Genomic DNA, 16,473 nt, shown 5'->3' on the forward strand with positions numbered 1-16,473 from the left:
CTAAAAAATCAACTCTAAATTAAAAGACTGCAGTGCGCTGAAGGCAGGATTCGCCAAAATTAAAGTAAAATAGTTTTAAAGTCAGAAATTCTAAAATCCATGAGGCATGATAAAGAAAATCTCACCAAGGTCTAAGATGAATATCTATGTGTGTCAAAATGTACTTAACTCAAGGGAAATAAAACTATATGTTCTATCTATTTTGTATTTTACAACAGGCTCCGCTCAAACAAGTCCTTTGCTGGATGATGGCAGTTGGTAAAACCAATGTTAGAATGAAGATAATATGCAGCTGCAACAGATCATAGCAATTAGATGAAATTCACATACAAGGAATAAAAGACTAGAATATGCTCGGAACAAGAAAACAAACAAAAAAAAATCAAATGACTAAGTGGAAATCTGATTAACCTCAGGATTTTGTCCAATTTTAAATTGTTTCAGCTTTTTGCTATTGAGTTGTTTGAGGGCCTTGGATTCTGTAGTTATTAACCCCTTGCAAAGTCCGTAGTTTGGAAAGATGTCTCACAGGCAGCCAGCTTTTCTAGACTGCTCGCTGTTTTATTTGAATCTGACAATTTTTAGTAATTCCATTCGTATCCCTTTGCTATGCTTGTTGCTTTTGAAGTCTTATACAAAAATGCAAAAATCCTTCAGCTGACTACTAACTTGAAGCATTTTCCCAGTGGTTTGCTTTTTTTCTTTTCTTTTGTTTTTACAAAAGGTGAAATATATGGGAGCAGGGAGAGAGAGAGAGAGAGAGCTCTTAACATGATGGCTCATTTGGCCATCCCTCCACTCCAAGTGCTACGAACCCCAATTAGATGTCAGCTTCTGTCCGGACTGCTCCACATTCCATCCAGCTCCCTGCTTGTGGCCTGAAAAAGCAGTGGAGGACTGCCCAAAGCCTTGGGACCCTGCGCCCATGTGGGAAACCTTAAAGAAGCGCTTGGTTCTTGGCTTCTGATTTGCTCAGCTTCAGCAGTTGCAGACACTTGGTGGGGAGTAAGTCAGTGGATGAAAGCTCACTCTGTCTCCCTGCCGCCGCCTAGCGGCAGCAACACTAAAAACGACAAGACACGCTATTGAGGGTCTGGGGAAAGCCAGAACTGGACCCCTCATTGCAAAAAGCGGCTGCGTTTCTCCCCTGCTCCTGTCCCCATTGGCCTAAGCTTTCCTCTGCCGCTTCTCCAGCCCAAATTCCGCCACCCTTCCTCCCATTCTTTTTCCCGTGCTTTCTGCTTCATTCCCCAATTTTTCTCCTGGTCGCCCCCCAGTCTCTCCATGTCGCCCCCCCAGTCTTCTCTGTCGTAGTTGTCTATCCTGTTCGTCCTCATCACCCTCATCATCGTCCATCTGCCTAGCTGTTGCCGGCTACTTTTATATCGTTCTCCACCAATCACTTCTCCCTGTGAGTCCTCTTGGCACTATCTGATAGGCCAGTAACAATGACATAATCGCAGCAGGGGCATTAGCCTATCCCTGTGACTTCCTGTTTACCTGCTGGCGAGACCAACCCTGCTCAAGGCCCTGGGCCAGCCGCCATCTTGTGATGGCTCCTCTCAATCCCAGAGCAGCTTCAGCACCCCGCTCCCCACATCTCCCCATGAATCTCCCTTTCAAATAAAAATAAATACACTCTTAAGAAAAAAAAAATGAGATATTGGAGGTAGTTACAGTGTCATCTCTATCTAGACATGTAGTTTCCCCAATATCATTTGTTGAATAAACTGCTGTTTTGCCCATGTATGTCCTTGGTATCTTGTATTTAAAATCAGATGTAAATGTTTGAGATCATTTTGGGGTTCAATATCACATACTTTCAATTTATTTATGCATGGTTGAAAGTGTCTAATTATTTTGATTATTATAGCTTTGTGGCACCTTTGAAATCGGACAATGTCATACCTCCAGCTCTGTCATTTTTGCTTGAGATTGTGTTGCCTATTTAGGTCTGATGTGGATTCTTATGAATTTCCAGCTTGATTTTTCCACTTCCGAAAAATGTCATTAGAATGTTGGTGGAAATTGAATTTACACATTGGGGCAGTAAAGCATCTTAAAATACTAATTTTCCAAGCTCATGAATAGAGAATGTGTGTGTATGTGTATGTACATACATATATATATTAACCTCAATTTCTTCCATCTAAATTTTAGTTTTTATTATATAGTTCCCTTCCTTCTCTTACTTTGCCTCCAAGCTTTTTATGTGTGTGTGACAATTTTAAATATAATAAAAAAAATTTTTTCCAGATAGATTGTCAGCTATTTCTCCAAAAAAGTTTTACAAGTAGTTAACAGGCCAATGAGAAAATTCAATATCAATAAAGGAAATGTAAATCAAAACCACAATATATAATAACTCCTGCATGGATAGCGGAACACAATGTGGATTATATCTCTGAGGAGACCGGGACAAGAGGTGTGACAACCACAGTGAGAAAGACTGGGGCACAGGGGATGCAAGGTGAGTGAAGCAATGCACACATTATTGATCTCAGCAGGGTATGCATATACACAGGCATGTTACCTAGGCAACCACCGAAAGCCCCTCTAAAGACAGCCAACAAGGAAATGAAGTAGCAATCACTTTAGCAGCAATGGACTAAACATGGTTTTCAGGAACGGATTCTATAAATCAAACCAATTAACTGAGGAGGGGGATACCAACTAACGAGAAAGGAGGCATGGGAAGGCGCTGCCCATTCCCAGCCATGCTTGGCTGGTGAGAAAGCCACAATCCCACGCAGGAAGTCTGCTTCTCAGTGGCTGAGAGTGTGAGTTCCGGGATCCTCGGGCATCCAATGAACTGCTTCAGAGGCATCCTTCCACAGCCCAATTACTTCAGCCACTGTCTTTGTCTCCCTAGGCCCCTAGCAGCAGGAAGCTGAAGCCTGCAATAGAACTCAAGTTACTCTAGTGAAGGACATTTCTTTTTCTTTTTATAAGTTTTATTTATTTTTATTAGAAAGGCCGATATACAGAGAGGAGGAGAGACAGAGAGGAAGATCCTCCATCAGATGGCTCACTCCCCAAGCTGGCAATAGCTGGAGCTCAGCCAATCCAAAGCCAGGAGCCAGGAGCTCTTCTGGGTCTCCCACATGAGTGCAGGGTGCCAAAGCTTTGGGTCATCCTCGACTGCTTTCCCAGGCCACGAGCAGGGAGCTGGATGAGCAGTAGGGCTGCCAGGGTAGAACCGGTGCTCATATGGGATCCCGCTGCATGGAAGGAGAGGACTTTAACCAAACCAAACCACTACATTGTCTCACTGGGCCCAGGACATTTCTGTCTTAACCTGGTGTCTTCTTTAAAAGAATATAGTATCGGCCGTTGCGCTCACTTGGGGAGTGAATCATCGGACGGAAGATCTTCCTCTCTGTCTCTCCTCTCTGTATATCCGCCTTTCCAATAAAAAAAATAATAAAAATAAATCTTTAAAACAAAAAAAGAATATTAATTTTACCTATTTGGAAGGGAGTGTTATGACAGAGGGAGAGGCAGAGAGCAAAAAGTCATTTCATCTGCTGTTATCAGTCCCCAAATGCTTACAACAGCCAGGGCTGAGCCTGACTGAAACTAGAATCCCGGCACTTCCTCCAGGTCTCTCGTATCGGTGCAGAAGCCTGAGTACTTGAGCCATCCTGTACAGCTTTCCCATGTGCACTAGCAGGGAGTTGTACCAGAAGTAGAGCAACCCAGACTCAAACCCCTGCTCATCTGGCCTGTTGGCAGCTCATGCAATGGCTCTTCCTGTTAAGCCACAATGCCAGTCCCCTTAACGGATCTCAGGGAAAATGCCTGCCTCCTCCTTAGTGATTTTTATGAACATCTACAAAAGATTAACTCATGGCCACTTCTGGGAACTCAAAAGCATATTCTATGTATATATCTCCTCCTGAAAGTTTAGTTCAAATGGATTTTCTGTTCTGTTTTGGCAAGAAAGACTTGATGCCGTTAAAGGGAACATTCAGTTCCTCACACGTGCAAACAAATCGTGTTTTTCAGCAACACTACATGTTCTTTTGCTGAAGTGGCCTTTTCCAACATGCTTTTAAATAATTTAATTATACAAATAATATAACGATGGCAGTTGTGGTTCATTGGCCTTCAGTGCTACTTAAATGATTGTATTTCCAGATCGGTGAGAGGAATTGCTAACACTGCTTTCCTCGGACCGAGCTGTCATCAGAACTGACAGCTTTGTTCCCCTCCAACGCGCCTTTCACTTTGTATTTTCCTCTGCTCCAGGATTTTCAAAACAACAAGGCAAGGATTTTATTAATCTGGCAGAGAGACCCATTGCCGTGCTGATACAAGAGGTCCATTTTACTTCAGGAGACTAGAAAGTTAAATTTTAAACCACTTCTAACATTCACGGACAAATATCCTATTGCTATCATGAGAGAAAGATCAAATTAATTTGAAGAATACATTAAGATAATAATGATAATGAAAAATTAATAGCAAGTTGAGCTTATTTTATAAGTGAAGGATTAATTTTCTAGCATTAACTTCTTATATCCGAGTCATAAAGTTAAGTCAGTTTTGCATCAGTAAAATATAGAAACACAAAGGGTAATTCAGTTGAAAATGTACAGATAAATGAGTGTGCCTAAACTTGGCTTAGAAGGGCTGAGTTACTTGAATGTATGTTTAATTCTGTTTAATGTACACATAAAGAAAACGCACCCATTAGGGAGGTTAATTCAGCACGTCAGGCTGAGTCAAGGTGAGCAGCACTAAAAATATCATTCTCAGCTAAAAATACAAGATGTGATATTGCCTTGGTTCAAACTCTCAGCACTCGAAAATCTAGGAAATGGATTCTGCCTTAAAAGTCCAACCTGGAAAAATTAATTTCCATTAACTGTGACTAAAGGAAAGAGGAACTCCCTGACATCTGAGACAGCTTGATCATATCATATTTTAAAAGAAGTCATATCCGCTTAAATATATAAGTGCATTCAGGCACCAACTGAAAAAAAAAAATGTCGCATTATCAATTCCCAATGACAGTTGTGTTTCAGAAGTGAAAAAATGTGTGATACTGGTAAGATACCACACGGTTGCACTAAGATTTTAATAGAGGCCATGGACTGAAATGTGTCCCTTTGATGAACATCCTGAATAACAGCCTTGCTACCCACTTGCTCATCGCTCTGCACGCTCGCCCTTTGAGCAGTTTCACACTCTTCCTGTTTGACACACATGGCAACCACCAGTGTCTGTCATCTCCAGTCTGCATTCCTGAATGCAACAGGATTGCCCTCTCTAGGTCCCTAGTAGTTGAGTGTGACTGCAGGGACAATATGAACCAACAGATGGAACTAAGCCATGTCTCTCCTTCAGTGCCCTATTTCCTTTCTTTCAAACACCAGAGAGGTCAAGAAAGCAGCTGTCTGCTCAGACTGTGACAAGGAAGGCCTAGGTAAGACAGGCAATCCTCAGTCTTCTTTGTGGGCCCTAGATGTGATGATACCATGGCCAGGCAGTAGAAGTGGGACAATTTCGCCCCTAGTAAACTGGAGCTCCCCAAGGTTGACTGTGTTGTACCTAACCAGGGTGCTTCAATAGAAGCTGGCTGAGCTGTGGAGTTGGATGTGCAGCCCTTCTTGGAAGCTGTAGCTATGCATGGACTTGGTCGTGCCCTGAATGCTTTAAGCATGGGCCACGTGTTAACTGAAGAAGAAACGGACTCCATGATATCTTTTTGAAAACTTTTATATCAGAAGAAATGACACTCCAATTAGAGAATAGTGGAATTTGTGTCTATTAGTGCTCTAGAAATAGAAATGTTACAGAATTGCTCCAGGTTTGTTCTGTAAACTTAAAATTCTCAGTTCTACTTTCTATGCAGGGTATTTTTCTTAAGAAAAATGTAAATGTGCGGATGCCATTGAAGGTGACCTAAAGACGAGGTCATGACCTTAGAGAATGGATTTCCTTTTTACTCAGGTGTTAATGAGAGGAGATAGATGTTGGGAGGTCGGTATTTCCAGCCCTTTGCATCTTGTTTGCCATTTTTCATGGATACGCTATTTCATACAGGTTTCATCTCCATGAATGGAAGCTTGTAAACTGATTAAAGTGGAGGAGAGAGTGAAAAGAATTATGACTTAGGTCCTCATCCTGAAATTATGATTTCAAAATTTAGACATAAATAATGATTCAACAATGCAATGGAAATGTTAGATCTAAAATGTTGATTATGTGCTGCATTATTCATTTTTTTTTACATTTTAAAGATTCATTTGTGTATTTTGAAACAGACTCAGAGTGTGAGAGAGAGAGATATCTTCCATCCTCTGGTTCATTCTCTAGATGGCTGCAACAGACAGAAGTGGGCCAGGAGCCAGGAGCTTAGTACACGAGTAGCAGGGCTAAACAACCAACCCATGCACTACTGGAACCACGATTGGACCAACTGGAGCAAGAACCCATGCCCACAGTGGAAATGCCAGGGCTGCAGCAGCTACTTTAAGGCTGCATCATGATGCTGGCTCCTCATACTGTTTATTTTTATTGAATTATCTGAGATTTTACCTTTTTTAAGACTAGATCAATTAACTGTGGCATTGCAGTTATAAATCAGAGTTAAGTTAGTGTACACATTTTGACATTTCTAGTCCAAAACAAGGTTTAAAGATCCAAAATCTAAATAAAAAAATAGATGAATTAAGTGTAAACTTATAAAGCTATTACAAGGATGTTGAAATTTCAGATTATCTTGTGAGCAAAATACGGTGACTTTTTCTTGTTAAAACAAGTGTGAATGATGTCTGGCTGAGATCACATACATGCATTGTACTTGTATATATGACATAAGTGTATATACGCCATACATTTTTACTTTAAAATGCATTTATTTATTGCTAATTACGTAAAAGACAGAGATGTAAGAGAGAGAGTCATCTTCCATTGACCGGTTTAATCCTCAAATGCAGTAAGAGCTGGGTCAGATTAAATCTAGAAACCTGGAATTCAGCGGAGTCTCTCATGCAGGGACAGGGCCCTGAGGTTTTGGGAACTGTCTTTTACTGCCTCTGAAGGTGCATTTTCATGGTGAGCTCTGCTGAGGAGCAGATCCAGGACTCAAACACAGCACTCCGTCATGGACTGAAAAGCCCTGAGCAGAATCCAAAACAGTTGTGCTGCAGGTCCACTTCCTAAATTCTTAACTCAGAAATACACCTTTAGTTTTTCAGAAGTGAAAATGCTAAGGAGAACTGTCAATGTTTGGGCAAACACTTTTTTTTTTTTAATTTTCTGATCTTATTACACCTTTTCATGCGCTGATTTTATCATCAAAATATTTTGCACAAAGCATGACAGATAATTATAAAAGTGACTATTCTGTTCTCTATGTTCTATTTGCAGTGATATTTAACATGTACCTTAAAAATAATGGTTTGAAAATATAAGATGTTAACATCACTTTAACTTAAAATTTAAGGAAATTAAAGTGTTGATGGTTCTTTTCAAATTTGTCCATTGGAATGGTTGATCAAGTAAAACTTTAAACAATACTCGGAAGATAATGTAAATTATCATTTAAAAGAATGAATGGTATAGTCAAAGATATTGATTTACCAGTTTTAATGTATCAGAACATTAATTTTGGCCACTAGATTATTTAGAGTGGTTTCTGATGACCATATTGACTTCCTCAGTTTTGTCCTTGAGAGCAGCTGGAACTTATCGGACTGTAAAAGCAAAATTACCTGGAGCAGAAGGTATTTTTAAACACGTTTTCCCAAAGAAGGCAGCTGCTAACCGCATGAATTCTTTGAGCACTGCTGTGCTCAGCAGTTAACTTTCTTTAGTTTAAGGTACCAAGGCAAGGAAAGTAACCTCAACACATTGTCTTTCCATGAGATTTATCATGCCCTCAGTGCTATCAAAGACCTGACATTTGACAAGAAAGAATTATTATAAAAATACACATGCAAGGAAGATGCTTCCATTTGTAGATGAAAAAGAAAGTTCCCACAAATGTTCACAGTCACTTTAGCTGGTGTTTTCTCAGATTATCAAAGCCAGTTTAAATACTGTCCACAGAGAAAATAGATTTATTTTCTATTTATTTTTTATCACTAGTTTCATGAACATCAACTTGTACCACGATTTTATCTAACAATAAGTGGCTTTATACTAATCAATACCATTTGAATCAAAATTCTGATGGTATTCTTATTATTTTATCCTGTATGTGCACATACAGATGTGTAATACATCAATTAGCTGATTGCTCATGGAAGTGCCAACAAAATGTAAACAACGTTGCTTCATAGGTAAGCCTATTGCCAGGTGTGATAATTATATGGACTGAAACCTTTGATTAACAACCTGTATTGCTTTACCTCTCAGGGGGTGTGTCATGGTCTGTAACCCATGAGGCTGAACAGATCCATGCCTCTCATTGGCGTGAAAGTCTTCGGAAGTTACTGTCAAGATGTCCCTGTGATGCACTGGATGACAGAATTTTTGCATAAACAAACAGAAAATCAAGTGAATTCCTAATTGGAGTGTCCAAGAATCTAGTAGTTGACCAAATTAATATTTTTCTCCACAAATCCCTTACTAGATTTTTTTTCTTCTCCCTTTGACATGAAATTATTAAAAGCGTGAAAGTTTTCTTGGCAGACTGTCACAAGAGACATGTGAAAGTATGCCTAGTGAAACAGCCTCCTTGGGAAAGAGAATCTGCCGCATCCTGTCTCCCTGCGTGGTCATCAAGGACATGTGAGTGGCAAGCAGCTCCAGTGTGTCCGAGAGTACCACACACACACCTCAGTGTGTCCGACAATATGACACACACACTTCAGTGTGTCCGACAATATGACACACACACTTCAAGGTTATCCAACAATATCCCACACACGTTTCAAGTGTACCCAACAATGCTACAAGCACACTTCAAGTGTGTCCAAGAGTACCACATGCACAGTTTTATTTCTGGAGCTGTGTCTTTTATCAGAGCATGATTGGTTCTATATTAAAATGCTTTGCTTTCCAGTTTTAAAGATTGCAGTGTGATTTCTGGGGGTTGTAGCACATTGGTAAGTTATAAATGACTCCCAAAATAAAAGCTTGATCTAAAGTAACTATGGATTAAAAGATGATGATTAGGCCCAGGGCTTTGGTGTAGCAGGTAAGGTGGATGAAAGCCTGCAATGCTAATATACCACATGGTCACTAGTTTGTGTCCCAGATGCTACAAATCCAATCCAGCTCCCTATTAATGTACTAGGAAAATCAGTAGGATCATGTCCCAAGGCTTGGGTCATTTCTTGTGGGAGACCGAGAAGAAGCTTCTGGCCACTGCAGTCAGCAAGAGCTAACCAAAACTGACCAAGAGATGCAAGATTCTCTCTCTCTCTCTCTCTCTCTGTCTCCAACTCTGACTTTTAATAAACATAAATTTTTTTTAAAAAAATACTGGTTTGGGGCCCAGTGTTGTAGTCTAGTGCCTAAAGCCCTCACTTAGCTTGCACAGGGATTCCATCTGGGCGCCAGTTCACATCCTGGCTGCCCAACTTCCCATCCTGCTCCCTGCTTGTGACCTAGGAAAGCAATCAAAGATGGACCAAAGTCTTAGGACCCTGTTTCTCCAAGTGAGATTCAGAACAATCTCCTGGCTTCACATTGGCTCAGCTCAGGCCACTGTGGCATTTTGGGGAGTGAACCAGTGGATGAAAGTTCTCTCTATATTTGCTTCTCTCTGTAAATCTGACTTTTCGATAAAAAAGTAAACATTTAAAAAACTATACTGTTTCATCTTTTAAAAGTAAAGAGTTTAAACTTTCTCTTAGTTTAGAGGAGTTAGAGGGATTGTTTAGTATATGAGTTGAGGAAACCAGTAAGTAGAAATAAATGATGTAGAAGAAAACTATAAGCATAAGATTGTACTTTTGGTGACAGAAAGTCAAGAGGATTTTTTAGTAGGAAAAAATAAATAATCATAAAGAACTCAGACAATAAGTATATTACAAAAGCATTCCAGACATTTAATGCTACCTGAGGTTAGGATGGATAAGAGCAGAAGAAAAATAAAGTATCCTGCTATTTTAGAACTCCAGATAATAGGATTACTGATTTTCTACCTCTTTGTTCCATGAAGCATTTAATTGCCCTGAGTAATGAGATTAGATGATATCATATGCTAATCCTTTTTAATCAGGGTTTTTCTGTGTTGTTTAAGTAACCTGGGTAATGAGAATTTATGTCTGGGGAAAGTTTCTCATGTTTTCTGTTTTTACTGAATCTTGATTGCTTGGAAAGAGTGAGTCTTCAAGGAACTGACATCTGCCTTTTTAAAATGTTTGAGTGATTGCCTCAACTCTGATTGGAGCTGGCCCACAGCAAAAATGCGCAGGCCGAATAGATTGTTATTTTTTGTTGACCAAAAGGTTTGAACCATTGGCAATTTTTTCATTGATTTTTTCTTACTATTTAGTTGTCAGTAGGCTCTCCCCTCCTCCTGTTCTCCCCTGCAGGTTCATAATGTGTGTTCATCATGAATTTTCCCAAGTCCATCATGCTTCCTCTGGAAGGTCTGCCAGCTTTGTAGAAGAATAACTTTTCATTGTAGATTAGTTCTTGTATCCTGAGTCCCTAATGTAGTGAGGATTCAGTCTTCGTTGTTTACGGACAGTACCGATAGCAGTGATACAGGGGACACTGCCTCTCAGGTGGGAATGCAGGCTGCGCAGCCACTACGGAAGTTAGTATGGAGAGCACCTAAGCAATTAAAAATTCTCCTACCATATGGCAATTCTTTAGACTGAAAGTTCCGAACTGAAGGTTGTGACTTTGGGGCTTGCAGGTGAAACTGTGGAACTCTCAACTGGGCATTCTCAACTCGGAGAGGTAAGACTTGTTTGGATGAATTGAAACAGTGTAAGATACAAGAAACTCAAGGGATTAAAGAGGAACACAGCTCCTAGGACATAGAGGTTCAATGAGACTCCCAGGGCTCTGACACCCAGAACTGTAACACAACAAGGTTTCACTTCAAATTCTGTTTGTGGTTACATCTAGAGCAATAACAGGAAATGAGCAAATTTCTTAATCTGGTGATACCTAGAAGGAATCTAATCAATGTTTCTCTCTTGTATCAAGAAAAAGGACGAAGGTGTATTACCAACCTTAGGGAAGTAACACCTATGAAATACTCAACCCAGTTCCCCTCAATGAATCTCTTAACATATATTCCTCTGCTCAACAAAACTAGCATGGGTTATCCTATTTTCTAACAGTTGAAAATACAACAAAGGTAAAAGAAGAAAGAAACAAATTCTTGTACTATTAGAATTTAGTGATAGCACGAGCTAGTTGTTAACATGTGTGTCCCTGTATTCCAGCCATTTGTCTAACCATTCTGTATCAGTTCCTTTGTAATAGCCTTATTGATTAAGTTCTACAGTTAGCATTCCTGCCCTCCAGACTAAAAGTTGAGATGTCCCTAGCAATGGAGAGACTAGGGCGTGCATGCAGACCATTCAGAATGCGTGCTCTGAAATTGTTATTTTGCCTCATACTGTGCTGTCATCATCACCATTATTCCATCACTTAATGTTCAAGTATGGAGAGCCTCATGTGATGTGAGCTAATGTGTTTAGAAGCACTAACATAAAAACATTGTAATGTTGCTTGGTGAAGAAGAGGCTAATGACGCTAATAGCAATTCAGACTCTGATAAAAGCACAGTTATGCACACTGTACTACTTAAACCATTCTGCCAGCATTGTGAAATCTCTGTCAGATACAAGGACAAAATGATCAGTGGCAGGCCTGGTACAGTAGCCTAACGGCTAACGTCCTTGCCTTGCATGCGCCGGGATCCAATATAGGCGCTGGTTCTAATCCCAGCAGACCTGTTTCCCATCCAGCTAATCACTACGGCCTGCAGAAACAGTCTAAGACTGCCCAGTCTTGGGCCCCCGCACCCATGTGGGAGACCCGGAAGAAACTCCTGGCTCCTAGCTTTGGATCGGCTCATTTCCACTGGGGCCACTTGTGGAGTGAGCCAGCAGACAAAAGATCTTCCTTTCCGTCTCTCCTCTTCTCTGTATATCTGATGTTCCAACAAAAATAAAATAAATCATTTAAAAATGCTAAGTGGTAATTTGTTATTGACAGTGTAGATTGCTTCAATATTCAGAAATTGATTTTTGAGCCATGAGAACAGCAAGTGGTTGTGTTTTTCTTCAAAGAATGTCATAGTCATATTTTACGGCTTGTTTTATTTAATAGACAGGTTGACAAAGAGAAACAGAAAGGGGAGGCATAGAGAGCTCTCCCATTTTCTGATTTACTCCCTAAATGGCTTCGACAGCCATGTCTGTACCGTGCAGAACCCAGGAAGCTGGAATTCCATCTGGATCTCTTCTGTGGGTAGCAGATGCAAGCACTTGAGTCATGTTCCATTATGCTTCCCTGAATGTTAGGTGAGAGCTGGAAACTGAGCAGCCAGTCTGGAAACGCACATTGACATGGGTTTAACATCCTGTGTTACATCGCCAGCTCCTGCCAGCATCACCTTTATACTCAAGACTTTTAAAATAAAGCAGTCTTTGATTTATTTTCATGGTTTAATTGGAACTTTATAAAGGCAAATGTATTCCTAAAGACCGGATATTGACTTCCTTTAAGTAGCATTTTTGTGTTTTGGTTTTTGTTTCAGGTTTTAACTTGGTGCTATTCTCTTTTAATTTCCAAGTGTTACCATTTTTGCTCATTTTTACAATAATTTCTTTGGAAGAAACTGAATTTATTTTTTAGAAATTCAGATATACAGAGAAGAGGGCCCAAAAAACTAGATTTTAACTTATGAATACTTTTGGACACATTTTGGCATTTTCTTTGTTTCTAATATATGACTCATTTTAGTTTTACTTATATTATCATCTTTGTAAATATTTTGTAGTTTAGATTTCAATTTAAAACCACCATGGAACTAGTTGGGCATATATATGGACAAAGAAAATATACAAACCAAGATTATGTCATACGTAAATATTCTTGTTTGAAAGTATATGCATTAAAGTATATTTCATATAATAAATACTCACGCATCTGCATTCAGGGTTATATATTGCTTCATTACATAATTTTGCATCTATATAAATAAATATATACTATGTATTTCAGAGCTTTCATAGCAAGTGTAAATTTAAATTTCTCAGATAATCCAATGTCTCAGGTACAGAGCTATCTTTTTTGACTATTTCTGGCTTTTGTTTTTCTAGTTAATTTCTATGATGAACATATAACCATTATGTAAATATCATATTTTTAAAGGAGAGGCATAATTTAAATAGTAACTATAATGCAATGGTATGAAGGATCACAGTCTGCTACAGAACAAAAGTTATTCATTATATTTCGCAATAAATGATCCATCGACACATTCTTTAAAGGACAGGTGTTAAACAGGATAAAAATGAAAGATGAGATTTTGAAGAATGAGTAAAGATCATTCTTCTAAGAAGTGTGATGCTAAATCATTGCTTGGAATGGAGAAAGGAAGCAAGCAATACTGTGGATGAACAGCGAACACTGATGTCTGACCATCTCAGAATGCCATCACCTTATCCTTCTCAAATCAAAATGAGGTTATTCAATTCCTTTGTGGTGGTGATGTCTTCCTACTAGTTTATCCAATATTCACCCTTAGTTTTTTTGTGTAAATAGCTACCCAATTAAACATTTTAAACTGAATTTTTAGCAAGTTCTTCCTAGGTTAATAAGCTTTTATCTCCCCTATGATTTCCTCTCTAACGCACTGCTCATTTAGTAGCATAATATTCAGTCTCCATGTATTTGCGTGTCTTCTGGAATATTTTTATTGGTCTGTAGTTTCACTCCATGATGGTCTGAGGAGATGCATGGTATAATTTCGATTTTTAAAATTTGCTGAGGGTCGTTTTGTGGCCTACAACATGGTTAATCCTGCAGAAAATCTCACACATATTCGTGAAAAGAACTGTATGCTCTGCCTGTAAGATGAAAGGTTCTGCAGGCATCAATTAAGTCCATTTTCTCTAGTGTCTGGGTGAGCTCTTTTGTTTCCTGGCTGAGTTTCTATCCCACTGATATATCCATTAATGGCAATGGGGTATTAAGGTCCCCAATATTATTTTATTGGATTCGGTTTCTCCGTTTTGATGTAGCCATATTCATACATTTATTGAGCTAAAATGTGTACTAGTCAAGAAGGTTAACATATGGTCCCATAGTTGTAACATTGTAATGATATTCAAAATACTGAAAAATCAGGAGCTGACTTATTTTCACAAATAATTTAAATTTTTTCTTGCATCAAGTTTTTAGTAGTGTGTGTATGTGTGTGTGTGTTTTAAGATTTGTTTATTTTCTTTGAAAAGGCAGAGTTAGAGAGGAGAGAGGTTTTCCATCTGATGCTTCAATCCCCAAATGGTTGCAGTGGCCAGAGCTAAGCAGATTTGAAACCAAGAGCCAGGAACCTCTTCCACGTCTCCCACATGAGTACAGGGTTCCAAGGACTTGGACAATCCTCCACTCCTTTGCCAGGCTATAACCAGGGAGCTGGATGGGAAGTGGAGAAACCAGGACATGAAATGGCATCTGTATGGGATTCCACGTCTGGAGGTAGAAGATTAACTAGTTGAGCCATTGTGCCATCCCCCCCCCCTTTTGTAGTAGTAATATTTTAGTAGGAGTCAGTAAATGTCAGATATTAACATGTAAAATTTACAGCATTTCTAGGGAACAATACATCAAGTTCACACCAGTTTAGAAAGTTCAACTTTCCTTTCCTCTCCAATACTTACTCTCTGCATAAACTCCTTTCTGTAAGACATTTCTGAGTTGTACCTTTGAGGGAGCTATTCGTTACAGTATCCATATGCACAGTAATTTATTCAACATCATGGTAAATTAAAAAAACACATATTAAATAAAGAGCTGATAAACCTGAAAAGGAAACACAATGAATCAACTTGAAAGTTTAAGATACACATTTTTGCAAATGAGCACTAGAAATTACTTAAATATGTATGACACTTTCCTTTTATATATTTCCTGTATGGTGCATTAGAAAGTAACTACTGTATCGGAAAATATGTTAGTATTGGTCATTTTACTAAATACACTTCAAAAATGTTCAAAATATTGAACAAACCATATGCATATTTAATAGAAGAATCTTTTAAATACACACTCTCCAAATATTTGTTTCTATTTTTTTCTAATCTAATAAGAAAGACAAAGCTTTATTCACACTGCCGTGTTCCAACAAGCTAGCATCTTAGTGACCAAGGCCAACTAAAGATCTCTGTACATCGATTTGCTCATCTTTAAGAGGAAAGTAAAAATTATTTTTTCATAAAATTATTAGGTCAATATGTGTGTCTGTATTGCATGCAAATATTAGATTTTATGTGAACAACCTATGATTATTAACAACGGCTTGCTCAGGTGCAGTCCTGTGAGCCTTCCCCGCACACTCACTGAGCCGGGGGAGAGCTCACCAGTGGGACCCTTCGTTTTCATACCACGTGCCGTGAAGTTGAAGCACGCATCCTGTGACAGACAAATGTGCAGGCTAATTGTAATCAATATTATTCACTAAGGCTTCAATGTTTTCGCTAAATCATTTTGAAAGGGAAGAAGTTCATAAGTTTGATGCCGTAACACATTTTCACTCCCACGGTGTCAGATGAGGATTTCCGCTCCAGCTGGGGCACAGCTATTAAACGACTTGGCATAAAATGATGTATGATGAAGGTTTTAATAGGAAAACAGTAGAAAACTGCAGGCTCCTTAGTCCAAACTAAGCAAACCTCCCCCCTCCAGTCTGTACTTATATATAATAAATCATTTGATGATCAAAGAGAAATTAATGATTAAATAAATGAAATATTTTATTGAAACAGTACTCACCATTTTTCACATCACTGTGCCAAAATAACAATATCAAAGCAATGAGGCCTCAAGATGTATTTTAATTATTATACAAATATGTGTTAGTTTTCATATAATACCAAAATGTGCAGGAATGAAATAGACATGTGTAAATAAAGTATGGTTGTTAATTATTGTTTACACTTCTGTAAGGTTATGGTGTTGCCATTTTTATTTGTTAAATATTAAGCATAGTGGTACATGAATCATGTACTTGAGCGTACAAACTGGATTCAAATAAAATTTTTGTAAACATTAAAAACAAAAAGGAGGAAAGGGAACAGAGAGGGAAATAGGAAAATATGGTTATCTTCGAATTGTGCCACGGGCCAAGAGCAAAAGCCTAGTGGCTAAAGTCGTCTCCTTGCACATGCCCGGGATCCTTATGTGTGCTTCTTCATATCCCAACAGCTCCACTACCCATCCAGCTCCCTGCCTGTGGCCTGGGAAAACAGCGGAGGACAGCCCCAATCTTTGGGACCCTGCACCCGCAGAAGCTCCTGGCTCCTGGCTTCGGATCGGCGC

Source organism: Ochotona curzoniae, unplaced genomic scaffold, assembly GCF_017591425.1.
Source record: "Ochotona curzoniae isolate NIBS_2020 unplaced genomic scaffold, NIBS_Ocur_1.0 contig_430, whole genome shotgun sequence".
NCBI lineage: Eukaryota > Metazoa > Chordata > Mammalia > Lagomorpha > Ochotonidae > Ochotona > Ochotona curzoniae.